General features: G+C 34.0%; 1 protein-coding gene and 1 non-coding gene across 1 annotated transcript; one reads left to right on the top strand and one right to left on the bottom strand.

Moving 5' to 3' along the window:
• LOC141663916 (uncharacterized) overlaps positions 1-15959 on the top strand; it is a 75735-nt gene that overhangs the window by 36114 nt on the left and 23662 nt on the right.
• LOC141669862 (small nucleolar RNA U3) lies at positions 1804-2022 on the bottom strand. Its single transcript, XR_012554114.1, has one exon. It is a non-coding gene; the product is annotated as a small nucleolar RNA U3 (small nucleolar RNA).

Here is a 15959-nt window from a genome sequence, read left to right as displayed (position 1 = left end):
ATTTTAAATATAAAATTTTGGTTTCTTCTTCAAATCCAAAGGTTGACGGATATTTTGCACCTTTAATTATACAAAATGAGAAATGACTCCGACAACCCAAGCTTTTTGCAAAAGTGAAGTTTTGATTAGAAAATGAAAAGTGAGTATTTGTATTGAACCCTTAGGTAGATTTCTAGTTCCATCTTTAAAATTAATTTTAAATCGTTTTGAACTTATAGTGGCAAAATCAATTTGGTAGATTCTAGTATTTTAAATGATATATTTAGATTTTTAAATTTTTAATTATTAAATATGTTAAATTTTATGGTTATTTTTTTAATAAAAAATAATTATTAAATAGATTTCTATAAATCAAGATATATTGCATAAAATAGTAGAATTTACAACTTTTTATTTGATTGTTGTAACATTCAAATAATTTTACAAAGAGCAATGACATATCAATTGTATATTTAACCTTTATGAGATACCAATTTGATAATTTATTTTAATTTTTTTATAATTTTAAACTTAAATTGTAGAGAGCCAACCAAAAGAAAGACTAGTTCCCTTTGTTCTCATCACATGGCTGCATAATTTTATATCTCGCTGAGTGGAAGTTATTTATAGGTGTGATAGATGATTTTGTTAAATAGTTTCGATGTGGCTTACTGCACTAACATGGATTAGATCAAGTGCTCGCTTGCACTTTGCAGTATATGCTCTTTTAGTGCTATTTAAATATAAGAAGAAATAGTTTAGAGTGCAGATAACCTTAGATGTTTTAAAGCGTGGAAGCGAAACGAGGAGACGGTCATAAAATGTAAAACGGAGTGGTCTAAAAATCAAGCTTCGGCAGGTCTTCAATAGAAAAGGCTTTGCTCTGCCAGGTAGTGCCAAGTAGACCAGGGAAAGAACGCAATAAATTTCTTTGCTGCATTATTTTATGCTAATTATCTTTAGCTTTTCCGATACGAACTCCGAATTAATTGATAGAAGTCATGGGAAATGACCAGACATGCTTCCAAATTGTTTTGCTGTTTTGACCATCTTTGTTAAATTATATATTTGCAAGCTGAGTTCCAAAGAAATTCCAGGAATTCTGGTGGTGTAACAAATTATCTCATTTTAACTTAAACAATCTGTAATTTACTTCCCAAAGGTCAATCGAAGCTTCCACAAAGTTTCACTAGCTGGTACTAACAATGTAACATGTCTTGCTTTGATATGTGCAGTGCTTGGATATGCTTGAAAAGGGTCTCTTATTTCCATGATTATCAGTAGAGAGGTGGTGATCAATTATCTAAATCCCCAGTTTTTCTCCTCTACCCAATGTATTATGTAGGATTGGATATTTTATGCAATCTTAAGAAATCTGTCAACTTGGGCTACAAAATGGTGCCTTATTGATATACTAACTGCTGTCTTCTAACAATTGTTCAAGTTAAACAAAGGGAGTGCTTTCATCTTCCTGTTCCATTGTATAATTAATTGCACCAGTTTAGCTATCCTAGATACAAAGCAGTTGACTTGCATAAAAATAAACTACTGTCGCAGACTTCATTTAGAAACCGATAATGTGCTTGAGCCATCCAGCCTTGATTCCTTTTGCAACTTGTCTCAGGTTTCAGCTCTAGAAAGGTAAGTATTTTTTTTTCAGAAATTTTGACTCATCCCAATAGTTCACATCCGATCATATGTGTAGCAGACCATAAAATTTCTGAGCAACAGCACGTAAAAAAAGTGTAGCAGACCATTAATTGTGAAAAAGGAAAAATACTTTGCAGGATGAAAATTTTTGAGCGCGGAAAAAAGGTTGAGAGAGGTCTGTCAGACAACTGCAAGACCACCCCAGCCAGGAGAACCCAGATGAGAATGATCCTCTACGGCTCTGAATGGTGCACTGCCATGCAGTGCTGCTGTTAATCAGCATCTGGTCCTGCAGTCATGATTCATCCATGAGACTTGGTCACCTGTCTCCTTAGAAATCAAGGATACAGAGGTATGATTACTATAGAACAGATCCTGTTCAAGTAAGGTCTTAAGCTAAAGGCTTGCACACCTTGCTAATATTCATAGTACTAGTTTTAAGTTCTTTCGTGTCGTGCTTGACAAGGGTATCTGATTTTCTGTGATTCTTGGTGTGAGTTTAGTTCCTGAATTGAATTAGTAGAGAGGAGATGATGAGTTTTCTGTTTCCCCAGTTTTTTTCCTTTACCCATTTGTAGGATTAAAGTAACTTTAAACATGTAGACATCTTTAATTGGAGATGAAATATATCACTACAAAAAATAGAGTTAATTCCAGCCGAAAAACAGTTGAATTAGACAAAGAAAAGATCGGTCTTGACCCCTAACAGTTGTCGACTTGTCGGTCGGAAATAGGTCGGTCAGGAAGCACTCTATTTCTTAACCAGCTAATATATATGTTGCAATTGATTGTTTCAGGTGCACACTTTGACATTGATCTGACTCGCAAAAGAAAAGAGATACTGGATGTAGTCGAGGAATATGATAAAAAGAAAAGCACAGAGAATCACGACTATACCAGTGTTTGGATTACACCAGTGTTTGGATTACGCAGATGATTCTTGAATCCTTTATGGTACTTGCCCTTTGAGATAACTTTTTACATCCCAATCCATCTTATTGTAATTTCTTTGGCATCCTATCATAATGATTAAAAGTTAATTTTATTTTGAACTTACGTGGTATTATGAAGGCAAGAGCGGTAATGATAATGAATCAAGTCTTAAATATGAGAAGTTCTTAAAATAAAATTAGCATATGAAATCGCTCATTTGATTTCTTTGACATTCTCCAATATAAATAGTTTACATTGTTATTATGTTTAGAGATTTCAAATTCGATCCGAAAAAAATCTGACAAAGTTCGATTCGGGAAAAAAAATCCTGCTCAATTCAGCCCGGTACGCGTACTTTAAATGAACCTTCTTTTTTCTCAAAAATTTGGTCCGGCCCGAAATCCGGATAAAGGCCCGGATTTAACAAAGTCCGGATCTAAAAAAAAATCCGGATAAAAGATTGGTTCGGCCTGGATAAAAGCTCGGTCGTTTTGAAAAGTCCGATTAAAAAATTGAATTTTTTATATAAAATTTGAACATATAATACTTTTGATAAAAAAATTTAAAAATATATTATAATATTAGAAGCAATAAGGTATATATGATTATTTGTCAATATATTTTGTTAAGATTTTATGTTTTCTTCACCAAAATAAAAAGTATTAAAGATAATTACTAAGTTAGTTGTAATTGTAACAGAATTTTATTATTATAAATTGCAAATGACATCTTATTTAAATTTATAATTTAGATTATATTATTTGTGACTATACCAAATGTATGAATTAGGCAGTATAGAGAAATAAAAACTACCAAGCTTAACTAACAAGCTTGTGTTTGATACTGATAACTAGCTGTCATACCAGATTTTGCATAATACAAATTGTTGTACATAATTATATATGTTAAATTAAAAAATAATTGTTTATTTTGGTGTCTAAACTACTATATGTGATATATCAAGATATTATTTTTTTGATATTCAAACTACTCATAATTCGAGTTATAAAATATAAAAATAATTTTAAATATATAAATAAAAAACCCGAATAAAGCTCGGTTCGGCCCGATCCGGCCTGGTCCGCGAGTCTAAAACGGGCCTTATATTTCTCAGGAAACCCGGTCCGGCCCAAATTTTTTTTAAAACTCTGGCCCGGTCCGTTTCGAAAAAAATCGGATTTTTTAAAGTCTGGATAAACCCGACCCGATGAATTTTTTGTGCGTATCTAATTATGTTAGGCATGTTAATCTAGTGATCCAAAATTTAAATTCAGATTCAAAATGTGATTCTTAAATATTAATTTTGTTCTTTTTAATCACTTGCAATATTTTTTTCCCGAGCAAAGTGGCTTAGTCAATCAATCAACCGTACCCAGTAAATACCGTAGAGGACAATATTTGGGGAGGGTATACCGTACGCAGTCTTACCCTCGTTCCAAAGAATGAAAATATTTTTTTCTTAAAAGACCCCTAACTTGTATGTGCACAGATACATGTGTGTTAGGAATATGTTGTAAGTTTGATGATAACTTAACAAACCACTCTAAATTAAGTTAAATGATTTGTGTAACCATATTTTGATGGAGTAGCTTGTATTAAACATTGTTATATATATTCGTAAGAAGTTTTAAATTTCCAAAAAGAATCCAGAATTTCATTCAACCTCCTTCTGTAATTCTGTTGTTAGATTGGTCGGGAATATCAATGTGTTTAATGTATAAAATGATACAATGATACATAAAAATAATTTTATTGAACAATGTCTAGTAACTACTAAGGTAAAATTTGTAACAGCCCCCTTATTTTGTAATTTATTGCGCATAACTGGTGAACAGTTGAGTTATGCTTGATTTTAAATACCGGTAACATATTTCATCATTGTCATTCGAAGATTATTTAGCGGAGCTCTATTTTGTTTTTATGGAAATGAGTTAGAATATTATCGTAATATAATTTATAAGTTGTATTATGAGTGATGACAATAAAAATACAATAGAATTAATTTAAGTCAATATTTATAAATTTGTTAATTTATAAGTTACATCTTATCAACTTGTGATTTTAAGCCGTATTTTTAGCTTTAAGTCAATATTTATACAAATTGCTACTGATAAGCTTGTTCTTACCAAAAACAGTGGGCAAATTGAAAAAAGTTGGTATTAAATTGATTTTTGATTCTGATAAGTTTGTTCTTACTAAAAATAGTGGGCAAAGATTTTGTAATGGAGGACTATTTGTACTTGATATTTTGACTGAGAATAAAATTGCTACTGTTTCTGCTTATATTGTCGAATTTGTTACTTTATGGCATGCTAGACTAGGTAACATCAATGTTGCTTCTATCAAAAGGTTTCAACAACTTAGTCTAGTAGCTGAATTCAACAATACATCTTTTAATAAATGTGAAGTATGTATAATTTTCATATTTGAATCCAATTGCCATAATCATTTGATTAAAAACATGTGGTTGTCGTGAGTAAAAGAGATAACTAAACTAAATCGAGAGGTGAATCAAATTACATCTCATTCGCCCGTCCCATGCAATTTTTTATTAATATTAGTTTGTAAATGTTTAATATATTATTGGTGAAATTCGAACCTTATATCCTCTTATAATAATTTTTAAGATAATATGTAATAATTATTATTAAATTAATTTGAAATATATGACACGTTCAATAATCTCCTGGTAAATGTCTTATAAATATAATAAAATATTATGTACTAATGATTTAAAACAATATTGTTTGTATATCAACTCGAACTACATGCCTTATATTTGTGCATTCTTATTAAAATAATAATATATTTGAATTATAATTAGAGAGCAAAAAAATGATGAGAGAAGAGAGATTTGGAAAGAGGGAGAAATATAAATTTTTTGTTGAAAAAAGTAATATAGGTCATGCATTGAAGTGCCATAAAAATGAGGTATACGATGGATTTCATGTTCAAATCGGGTTTGGGTAGAGTTTCAGATTCTGCATCTGGTTTCGGATCGGTATACCTAATATCCAAATCCAAATCCAAAAAATTTCAGGTTTAAAAATTAAATTCATATCCAAACCCAAATTCAAAAAATCGGGTTCGGTAAATCCAAAATTTCGGGTAAATATTGCTTTTTTTCCCCCGAATGCATTAGGTGATTTTGGTAACAATAATTTTTTCTAGCATCATTCGGGCCAAGCTTGGTCTTCACTCTCTTTGATCTAAAACTTAGAAAAAATAATTCGGAATTTACATGTTAATGGCTTAGTGCTATGTATATTATAATTGACCAAAAAAAATATGCACTTCATGTGCTAATTTACGGTGAATTGTAGAAATTTGAGTAAAACACTTGTACATGACAATGATTACAAGGTGAGTGTAGTAAAATTTTGATGAAAAGATGGTACTGTTAAATAATTTTTATAATATATAATTTTATCAAATAAATATTATTTTCCGGTATAAATTTTAGAAAATGGACTAGCTGAATAAACTTGCTAAATATTTATTAAAAATCTTTCTAGTCATTGAAAACACATAGAAAAAATATGACTGAATACACAAAAACACTAATATGTGAAATTATTACTTGAAAGGAAATTTATTATATTTTATATATTAAAAAATAAATAATCTCATTAAATTAATATATTTAGTTTGCAAAAATATATCCATTTACCGTGAATTTATGTACTACAATATTCATATATAGTACTTACTCAGTCTCAACCATTTATTTACGTTAATAAGAGATTGTCTGATACGTATTTTAAATTGAATATAAATAATAATTTTATAACTTATTTTTAAAATTCTCTTTTTTGAATAGATATTTATATATTCATTTTGTATTCAAAAAAATAAAATTATAAAAATGAATTTACATAACTAAATTGTATATGCATGTGTTCTACACTTTCACCGAAATATAACTCTCACATAAATATAAAATCAAAAATATAAACAAATAGGTAACTAGCACAAGTTCGGCAATCATTTTTATCTTTCTATACAAATATCTTCAATTTTCGATGTATCCTTTTCATGTATTTATATATGTACGTACACATGATGTAATACCTTTTTAACTAAAATATTAGTTAAAATGAAGATTATTATATTACAATATAAGAAATTGTTGCATATTATAATTAAAGGAGTTGTTACATCTCATGTATGTGTTACATATATGCTACAATCATTAAGAAATTATTTTATTAATCTTATAAATATTTTATGAATATTGTCATAATATTAAAAATAAATCGATTTTTATAATAAAAGAAATAAGGAGTGGAGGAGGCTAGGCAGACCGGAACGGGAGTGAGTTGACATCACAAATACAAAATAGGAGAAACTCACAAAGCCACGCACGTATACAATTACTCTTTCAAAAATGACAAAAGAAACCCCTACTAGTTGACAGTGTTAACATGTTTTTAACCGAAGTACACAGCTAGCTTGTTTTGGGAAAACATGGCATGTTTCTTGCTAGATTTCAAATTTTGGGTACACAAAAATGCAAAAATGTGTATATATAGATATACACTACATTTAACTCTAACATTGTATTCAATTTTTTTTACAAAATAAATATGTAATAGACATTGATTTTAATACCCTCTGTATAGAGTTTGAAATACAAAGATTAATTGTTATATGTCGTATTTGCATCGCAATACGTGATCCGAAGTCTCTTTGGTTAAAGTATATGGGTTTTGGTATAAACGTGCTTGTAGTTCAACCTCTGTGAAACAGGAAAGCGAATTCTGAATTCAGGAAAGTAACTGCACTTACTTGTGTAAATTGTTATAGAGAGGATATTGTTCATGCCATGTAGAGTATTGAACTTTTATAGCAATGTACCCCTGTTATTGATTCTTGAGATACCCTGTCATTGTCCCTATGAACTTGTTATTGATAAGATTATTGTCCAAACCCTTTGGTAACCTTTTTTTTTTATCCTGATCACCTGTTAATACCTTGAATCCTTATAAACCCTATAAGAACCTTTGTGTATCCCTTATGTAATAATTCTTCATTTCTTTATGATTTTATTCATGATGATCCTTAAAACTGTTATGATTCCCTAACTTGTGTACCTTGTGATCATTTGATCAAGATCCCTAGAATTGAACTTTGCTTATCCTTGATTCATTTCCCTCTCTTTGAATTCTTGAAATTGAACATAAGAATGAGTTTCGACTTGGGGAAAAGTCTGAATGATTTCATATTCTCGGTAATGATAAAATGAATTTAGTAAAACCTTTATTTTCGAACACAAGGTTTTCCAAACGAATTCCTGATGAATTGGATTGAGACGTAAGAGACTGGTGGGACTAGTCTAGTCATATAAAGAGGCTAGCGGGGCTAGTCCAGTTTAAGGCTGAAATTATGTGTAGGTACCTTAAAGACCGGATGGAGGTCGGTACGGGCTGATCACCCGTATTATTATGAATTAGAAGTTAAAGTAGTCCAATCAAGGGTTCCATAATTATTTAAAGAGGAATGGAATTTCATATTCAGTAAATGATTCTTTAAAAATGAAATGGCTTATAATGTTTTGAAAGAGTTGATTGTAATATTGATTAGCTTACAACTTGTGTACCCTGATTTTGATTTTGTTAATATTATCAATCGTATAATTGATTCCCAATGATGAAAAAATTCTTGCTTTCCATTTGAGAGATCATTTGTGATCCTGTTAATGATTTGTGATGAATGTCGGCTCCCACCCCATCTTAAGCCTTGTTTCTTGAAAGCCCAAAGCTTTTTTTCTTAACCCTTTCATAGCTCAAAAGACAGAAATCTGCCACCTAGAGATGTTAAATTAGAATGCCTTGAAAATAGTAATGGTAAATTATGGATTGTGTATCGTAGAACTGTATATAGTTACTTGCTGAGTTTTATACTCATATGTTTTGCTTTGTTCTAACCATGGTAGTTAAGCAAGATGATGGCCAGACTTAGGCGCACTGCTCGTAAGAGCGTACCTGGTGGTCCTTACCGTGTCGAGGGCTTCCAGATGCCAGAGCAGGTAGTGCAGGTTATAAGTGAGCAAGCGCTTAGCCAGAAAGTTGTTAAGATACAATGGGTTATCTGTCAGTTCCAAGTCAGAATCGATTATGTAAACTTGGTTTTATTTTGGGGTTGTAAATTATATTTTATGGTTGGTAGTTGTAATCTTGTCTCAAACTTTATCCTGTTTGATCATGTTAGTAGTTAATCGGGGTTTATGCTTATTTAATTCATAGATTAAAGGTGTGTGGGTCCTCATTTCCTAACCCCGAGATTGAGGGTGTCACAAGTTGGTATCAGAGCTACAGAATCTAATCCCTGAGATAAGTTAGGATAAACAGGGGTATTTTGGGTATATCTATATCGCGAGAGTGTTCGACTCATATAAAGTTGAGTTAGAGTATTAGGTATAGTCTAAGGAAAGTGTATATAAGCTAAAGTTGCAACTAGAGTTAGGGTGTGAGTTAGTTGGAAGTTTTATTTAACTCTAATGCTATTTCTTGGTTGTTGTTTTGTGTTTTCTCTCAGCACCCCAGTAGTGGTAGTGATTCCGATTCAGAGATTAGTTTGACTGGTACCCCAGTGGACCCCATTCCACCCTCTTCAGAGAAGCCTGTGTATGTTAGTTCAGATCCAGAGGAGGATCCATCTAAGAGTAGTGAGATTCCTATGCAGATATCACCCTTGAGGCCAGAGGCAGATACCCCAGCCCCTGAGCCAGAGTCTGAAATGCCTAAAATTGTGCCTGTCAGTGTTGGTGGTAAGTTAGCCCAGGATCGAGACTTTGTTTACTCCCGTATTCCTGAGTTGGGAGCTTTGGTGTATAGGTTAATTCGAGACTCTAGGCAGAGGACTGCGGTAATGATGGAGGAGTGGAGAGCTAGGATTCAGTTGGTGGAGCAGGTTGCCCGGAGGAGATTGGATGAGGGACCATCCACTAGTGATGCTGATGCTGAGGCCCGGAGGTTGCATAAGATCATTCGCTGGATGTTGGTTGTGTAAGAGAGATTCTGGATGATTAGAGATTAGTGTTGGTCAGGCGGGACTTTCGGTGGAGCCCGTAGTTGTTGATTTCAGTGCCGATAGGCTTTGGGATACTTAGTCAGATGTCGGGACCCCTTTTTCATTTGTTGTATTGTATCTCAAAACTTTGTAGTAGTTGTTGTTAGAAGTTAAGGGTAGATAGGGGGATGTTTTCCACTTTTCCTTCTGTTTAACCCTGCTATATTATTGTACCTTACTTCAGAACTTGTCATAATCAAACTATTATGTATGTACCTTTGGCTTGTTGAATCAATCATATATCTTGTTTCCTATTGTGGACCCTGAAAACCTTTATAATTGTTTTGTATACCATGTTTTCAGACAACCGTGTTTAAAATTTCGTAAAATCATGCCCTGTGCCATGAGAAAACAACACTGGTATGAGGAAATTATATAGTAATAGGATTGTATGTGCAAAATTGGGTAAAGCTTAAAACCCGCAAAAGCGATTTCGTAATAAAATGTTGTTATAAATATCAATGCCATGCTATCGTATTGCTAAATAATTGCTCAATCAGGTTTGTAAGAAATGACCAACTCACCAGATCACCAAGAAGAAGAAATTCAAACCCAAGACCCAGAAATAAATCAAGAAACCACTATGATGAGCCGACTTGCTCAGCTTTTGCAACAACCCATAGTCCCTAAAGTTGGAAACTTCAAACACTTTCAATATGTCCATCCCCCATAGTTCTTAGGTTTGCCCGACCCAATAAAAGCTCAATCGTGGTTAAGAGAAATGGAGAAAGCGTTCGAGTTAGCATAAGTTAAGGATGAAAAGAAAGCTCAGTATGCAAGTCATTACCTTAAGGATGAGGCAAGTTTCTAGTGGGAATCTTCGAAGGCTTTGCTTGAAGGAAAGGACTTATCATGGCAGAAGTTTACTGAAATGTTTGTGGAGAAGTATTTGTCAAGTTATATGCAAGACCAGTTGGAGATGAAGTTTTTGAACCTTAGACAAGAAGATATGTCGGTAGCAGAATATGAAGTGAAGTTTTCGGAGTTGTCTAGATTTGTACCTGAGTATGTGAATATAGAGGCAAAGAAGGCCAAAAGGTTCCAGCAGGGTCTTGGGCCATGGATTCAAAGTCAAGTGGCATTGTTGGAGATCAAGAGTTATGTCGCCTTGGTGCAGAAGGCAATGATAGTGGAAGGAGAGCGTTAAGCTGCAAAAAGAGAAACCGAAGGTAGGAAAATGAAGTTTGAAAGCTCAGAACAAGAGCAAGGAAGTTCAAAATTCAGAGGAAAGTTTGGAAAGAATGGAGGAGGTCAAAATTAAAAGTTTTAAAAGTTTAAACCCGGTAACGGAGCTCAGAAGAACCGTTTCCAGAAGGCAGGACAACCGGGAAAGGATAGTAGACCCCAGATTCAAGAGTGCAATGTGGGAAGAGACACCCATGAAGGTGTAATAAATTGGATGTAACCTGTTTTAAGTGTAACCAAAAAGGGCATTACTCATCAGAGTGCCCAAATGGAGCAAAGAAGCCTGATTTAACTTGTTTCAAATACGGAAAAGTGGGTCATATGGCCAGAAACTGCAAGGAGCCTGTTCAAAAGGCCAATGTTCTTAGGATTGTTGGATCGCCGCCTCTCCCAGCACCAACAGCTCAACCCATAGCTAGAACCTTCAATATGAAAATGAAAGATATTGTGCGAGATGTGGATGTGGTGGCAGGTATGCTTGTTATTAACTCAGTAGAAGTAAAAGTATTGATGGATTCTAGAGCAACTAGAACTTTTATTTCTGAAAGTATTCTTGGTAGATTAAATTGTGTTGCGTACCCTCTTGAACCCAACTTGATTATAGAGGTAGCAAATCAAGAGAAATTCATTGTTAATAAAGTTTGTCCCGATTGTGATGTGATTATAGAAGGTCGGCACTTTTCTGCTGACTTAATCCCTTTTAAGTTAGGAGAATTTGATGTTATATAAGGAATGGATTGGTTGTCAAACCACGAGGTGCAAATAGAGTATAAAAGTAAAAAGGTGAAGTTAAGAACCAAGGATGGTGTTGAAGTGATATTCAAGGGGAAAAGGCAAGAGAAAAAGTTTTTAACGGCTATTCAGACGAGGAGATTGCTAGGTCAAGGATGCGAAGCTTATTTGGCTCATGTCAAGGACGTAGAGAAAGAATCCGAAAGGATTGAAGATATTCTGGTAGTAAGAGATTTTTCGGATGTGTTTCCAGAAGAATTACCTGGACTACCTCCAGATAGAGAGATTGAGTTTACAATTGATTTGGCTCCTGGAACGGAACCAGTATCAAAGGCTCCCTATCGTATGGCGCCAGTCGCGATGAAGGAATTAGCAGCGCAGTTGCAAGAATTATTGGATAAAGGAGTAATACGCCCGAGTGTATCCCCGTGGGGTGCACCGGTGTTATTTGTAAAGAAGAAAGATGGAAGTATGAGGTTGTGTATTGATTATCGTGAATTGAATAAGTTGACGATTACGAATAAGTACCCTCTACCGTGAATCAATGACTTGTTTGATCAGTTAAAAGGAGCTACGTGTTTCTCCAAGATTGATTTAAGATCTGGGTATCATCAGCTAAAGATTAAAACGGAGGATATACCCAAGACAGCGTTTTGAACGAGATATGTACACTACGAGTTTTTGGTAATGGCGTTTGGTTTGACGAACGCACCAACGGCATTTATGGATCTTATAAACAGAGTGTTCAAGCAATATTTGGATAAGTTCGTTATAGTGTTTATCGATGATATATTGATATATTCCAAGATGGAAGAAGTTCATAAGGAGCATTTGAGGATTTCTTTAGAAATTTTGAGAAAAAAAATTATATGCCAAGTTTTCGAAGTGTGAGTTTTAGCTAAAATAAGTACAATTTCTTGGACATGTAGTCAATAAATAAGGAATCAAAGTAGATCCAACCAAGATAGAAGCAGTGATGAATTGGGAGAGACCCAAGAGTTCCACGAAGGTCAGAAGTTTTCTGGGATTAGCAAGATACTATAGAAGGTTTGTGCAAGATATCTCTAAGATTATTGTTCCATTAAGTAAGTTGACAAGGAAGAATGAGAAGTTTGTATGGACGAATAAGTGCGAGGAAAGCTTCCAAGAATTGAAGAAGAGATTGGTAACCTCCCCAGTGTTGGTGTAACCAGATGAGAAAGGAGAATTTGTGATCTTCAGCGATGCTTCGTATAAAGGACTTGAATGTGTATTCATGCAACACGGTAAAGTAATAGCGTATGCGTCAAGGCAGCTAAAGCCACATGAACAGAAGTATCACACGCATGATTTGGAGTTGGCAGCAATTGTGTTTGCCCTTAAAATTTGGAGGCATTACTTATATGGAGAAAAGTGCGAGATCTATACAGATCATAAGAGTTTAAAGTATATTCTCATTCAAAAGGAATTAAATATGATACAAAGAAGATGGTTAGAATTGATCAAAGTTTATGACTGTGCAATAAATTATCATCCTGGAAAGGCGAATGTGGTAGCAGATGCTTTAAGCCGCAATGAAAGATTGAATATGTTAACTTCATCGGAGGAATTGATCAAGGATTTTGAAAAGATGGAAATAAAGGTTCAGACTCCAGAATCTGGAGGTGAAGCAATGTATGCTATATCATTTCAACCTGAAATTTAGAAAAGATTAGACGTTGTCAAGAGCAAGTAATGAACCGCGAGAAAGACAAGTTGTCAGGAGAAGAAATCAAAGCTCAAAAAGATGAGAAGGGAATATATCGTGTTAAATCACGTATTTGGATACCTAATGTTGTGGAGCTAAAGCACGAGATTTTGCATGAAGCGCATAACTCGAGATTTTCAATTCACCCTGGAAGTACAAAAATGTAAAAGGATTTAAAAGAGAGTTATTGGTGGCCAAATATGAAAAAGGAAATCGTAGAATGGATAAGTAAGTGTTATACGTGTCAAAGATTAAAAGCGGAATATCAGAGACCAAGTGGATTGCTTCAACCACTGGATATACCACAATGGAAATGGGAACATATCGCGATGGATTTCGTGGTAGGATTACCAAAGACCAAGTCTAATAATGATACGATTTGGGTAGTAGTCGATCGATTGACGAAATCAGCGCATTTCTTGCCGATAAACGAAAGGTTTTTGTTAGAAAAATTAGTCAAATTGTATTTGAACGAGATTGTGATGCGTCACAGAGTTCCAGTATCTATCGTGTCTGATAGAGACCCGGGGTTTAACTCGAGATTTTGACAACAGTTTTATGATCATTTGGGAACTAAGCTGAAAATGAGTACGACATATCATCCGCAAACTGACAGACAAAGTGAAAGAACAATTCAGACGATCGAGGATATGTTGCGAACCTGTGTGATAGATTTCAAAGGAAATTGGGACGAACATTTGCCATTGATTGAGTTTTCCTACAACAGCAGTTATCACGCGAGTATTGGCATGCCGCCTTATAAAGCGTTGTATGGAAGAAAGTGTAGATCCCCTACATATTGGGACGAAGTTGGTGAGCGCAAATTAATTGGCCCAGAGCTAGTTCAAAAAATGAAAAAAAAAGTTGGAAATGATTCGAAAAAGATTAATTGCTGCTCAAGATCGACAAATGAAGTACGCGAATCGAGAACGAAAAGATGTGCAATTCGAACCTGGAGATAAAGTCTTGTTAAAGATATCTCCTTAGAAAGGTTTATCCAAATTCGAAAAGAAAGGGAAGTTGAGTCCTAGGTATATTGGACCATTCGAAGTACTACGACAAGTTGGAAAGGTGACTTATGAATTAACGTTACCCCCGCAGATGTAACATCTTCACAATGTATTCCACGTATCTCTTCTAAAGAAGTATAATGCTGATGCGAGCCATGTGATCGAATTGGAACTAGTGGAAATTCAACCAGATTTGTCTTATGTGGAACAACCAGTTCGAATCTTAGATCGAAAAGAGAGGACACTTAGAAATAAAGTTGTACCTCTAGTTAGAGTGTTGTGAAGAAATCCATTAGTGGAAGAGTCAACTTGGGAATTAGAAAGTGAAATGCAAGAAAAGTATCCCCATCTATTTGCTTAGACCATATTTTGGGGACATAATCCTTTTAAGGGGGTAGATTGTAACGACTGGGAATCTCATGACGTAATTAAGTGAATAAAGTATGATTTTGTGGTGTAATTATAATTATATCATTTAAAAAGGGATTAAATGATTATGTTAATTGTCCTTATTGTATATTAGTAACTGGGAGCGTAGAGAGATGCGTTCCAATTTAAAGAGTCAGCTTAGGAGTTAAGTTGTGTTGTCGGGCCGTCAGGAAGAACGGAACCCATCTTAAAAAAAGGTTAAAGTGTTTAAATGTGAACTATATGCTATTGTGTGAAATGGAATGTTTAAGTGAGTATCGTGTTCTAGTGCCGTGTCAGTTGGTATAAAGAATTTATTGTGAAGCGTAATTGAAACGCTTGGCGTCAGGTCGTCAGGCAGAACGTGACCCGATACGCGAAAAGGGGGAGTATTAATAAAAAGGGAAATTTCGTGATCAGATATGAGTTGTGATGTGTGAGTATGTGTTTGCTTGTTTGTATGCATGATTACGTGATCTGTTGATTTTAAAAAGTGATTTAAGGGATTTATTTCATTTAAATGAGGTTTATTGAACCTTTATACAATTTTATAAAATTACTCGAATAAGGTCAAGGTGTGATATTTATTTTATTACCTTCAAAATAGTCCTAGAGACTTTATAAAAATGATAGACGGATTTATTTTGTGATTGTTACATTTTAAAATGATTTTATGGAGTTAAAATGCTATTTTCAGCATAATCTTGTAAAATCCGTATTTAATCAACCGTTCGCTCAAAAATTATTCTGAAAATATGGCCGAAAATCTAATTTCGAGATCTATGCTCTAAAATTATTATTCATTCCATTCTCATCTTTTCTGAGAGAGCTATATAATATTCAAATTCATTTTTGGGAATGAGAATAAAAGAAATGAGAAGTGAAAATCAAGTCATGGCATAATTACCATACTACCCTTGCAGTATCATTATATAAACCACCCACCCTTCTCTTTTTCTTCCCTTCTTCCCTCACTTCTCGTCTCTCTCTCTCTCTCTCTCTCTCTCTCTCTCTCTCTCTCTCTCTCTCTCTCCTCCCTTACTCCCGAACTCTCTCTCTCTCTCTCTCCCTCTCTCTCTCGGCTCTCTCTCCATCTCTCTTTTCTCTCTTACATACAACCTTAAAACATAACTTAAATTCAAAGATCTACCCATCAATAATCATTATTTTCAGCCCTCTACTCATTTGCACTTTGCATGTAAGTTTCTAAACAACTTTTTTTAGCTTAATTTCTTTGGTCATATTCAAGAAAGCGTAATTTCTTG

This window comes from Apium graveolens, chromosome 6, assembly GCF_009905375.1.
Source record: "Apium graveolens cultivar Ventura chromosome 6, ASM990537v1, whole genome shotgun sequence".
Taxonomy (NCBI): Eukaryota; Viridiplantae; Streptophyta; class Magnoliopsida; order Apiales; family Apiaceae; genus Apium; species Apium graveolens.
The sequence above is the reverse complement of the archived record's forward strand: the minus strand, read 5'-3'. Positions and strand labels throughout refer to the sequence as shown.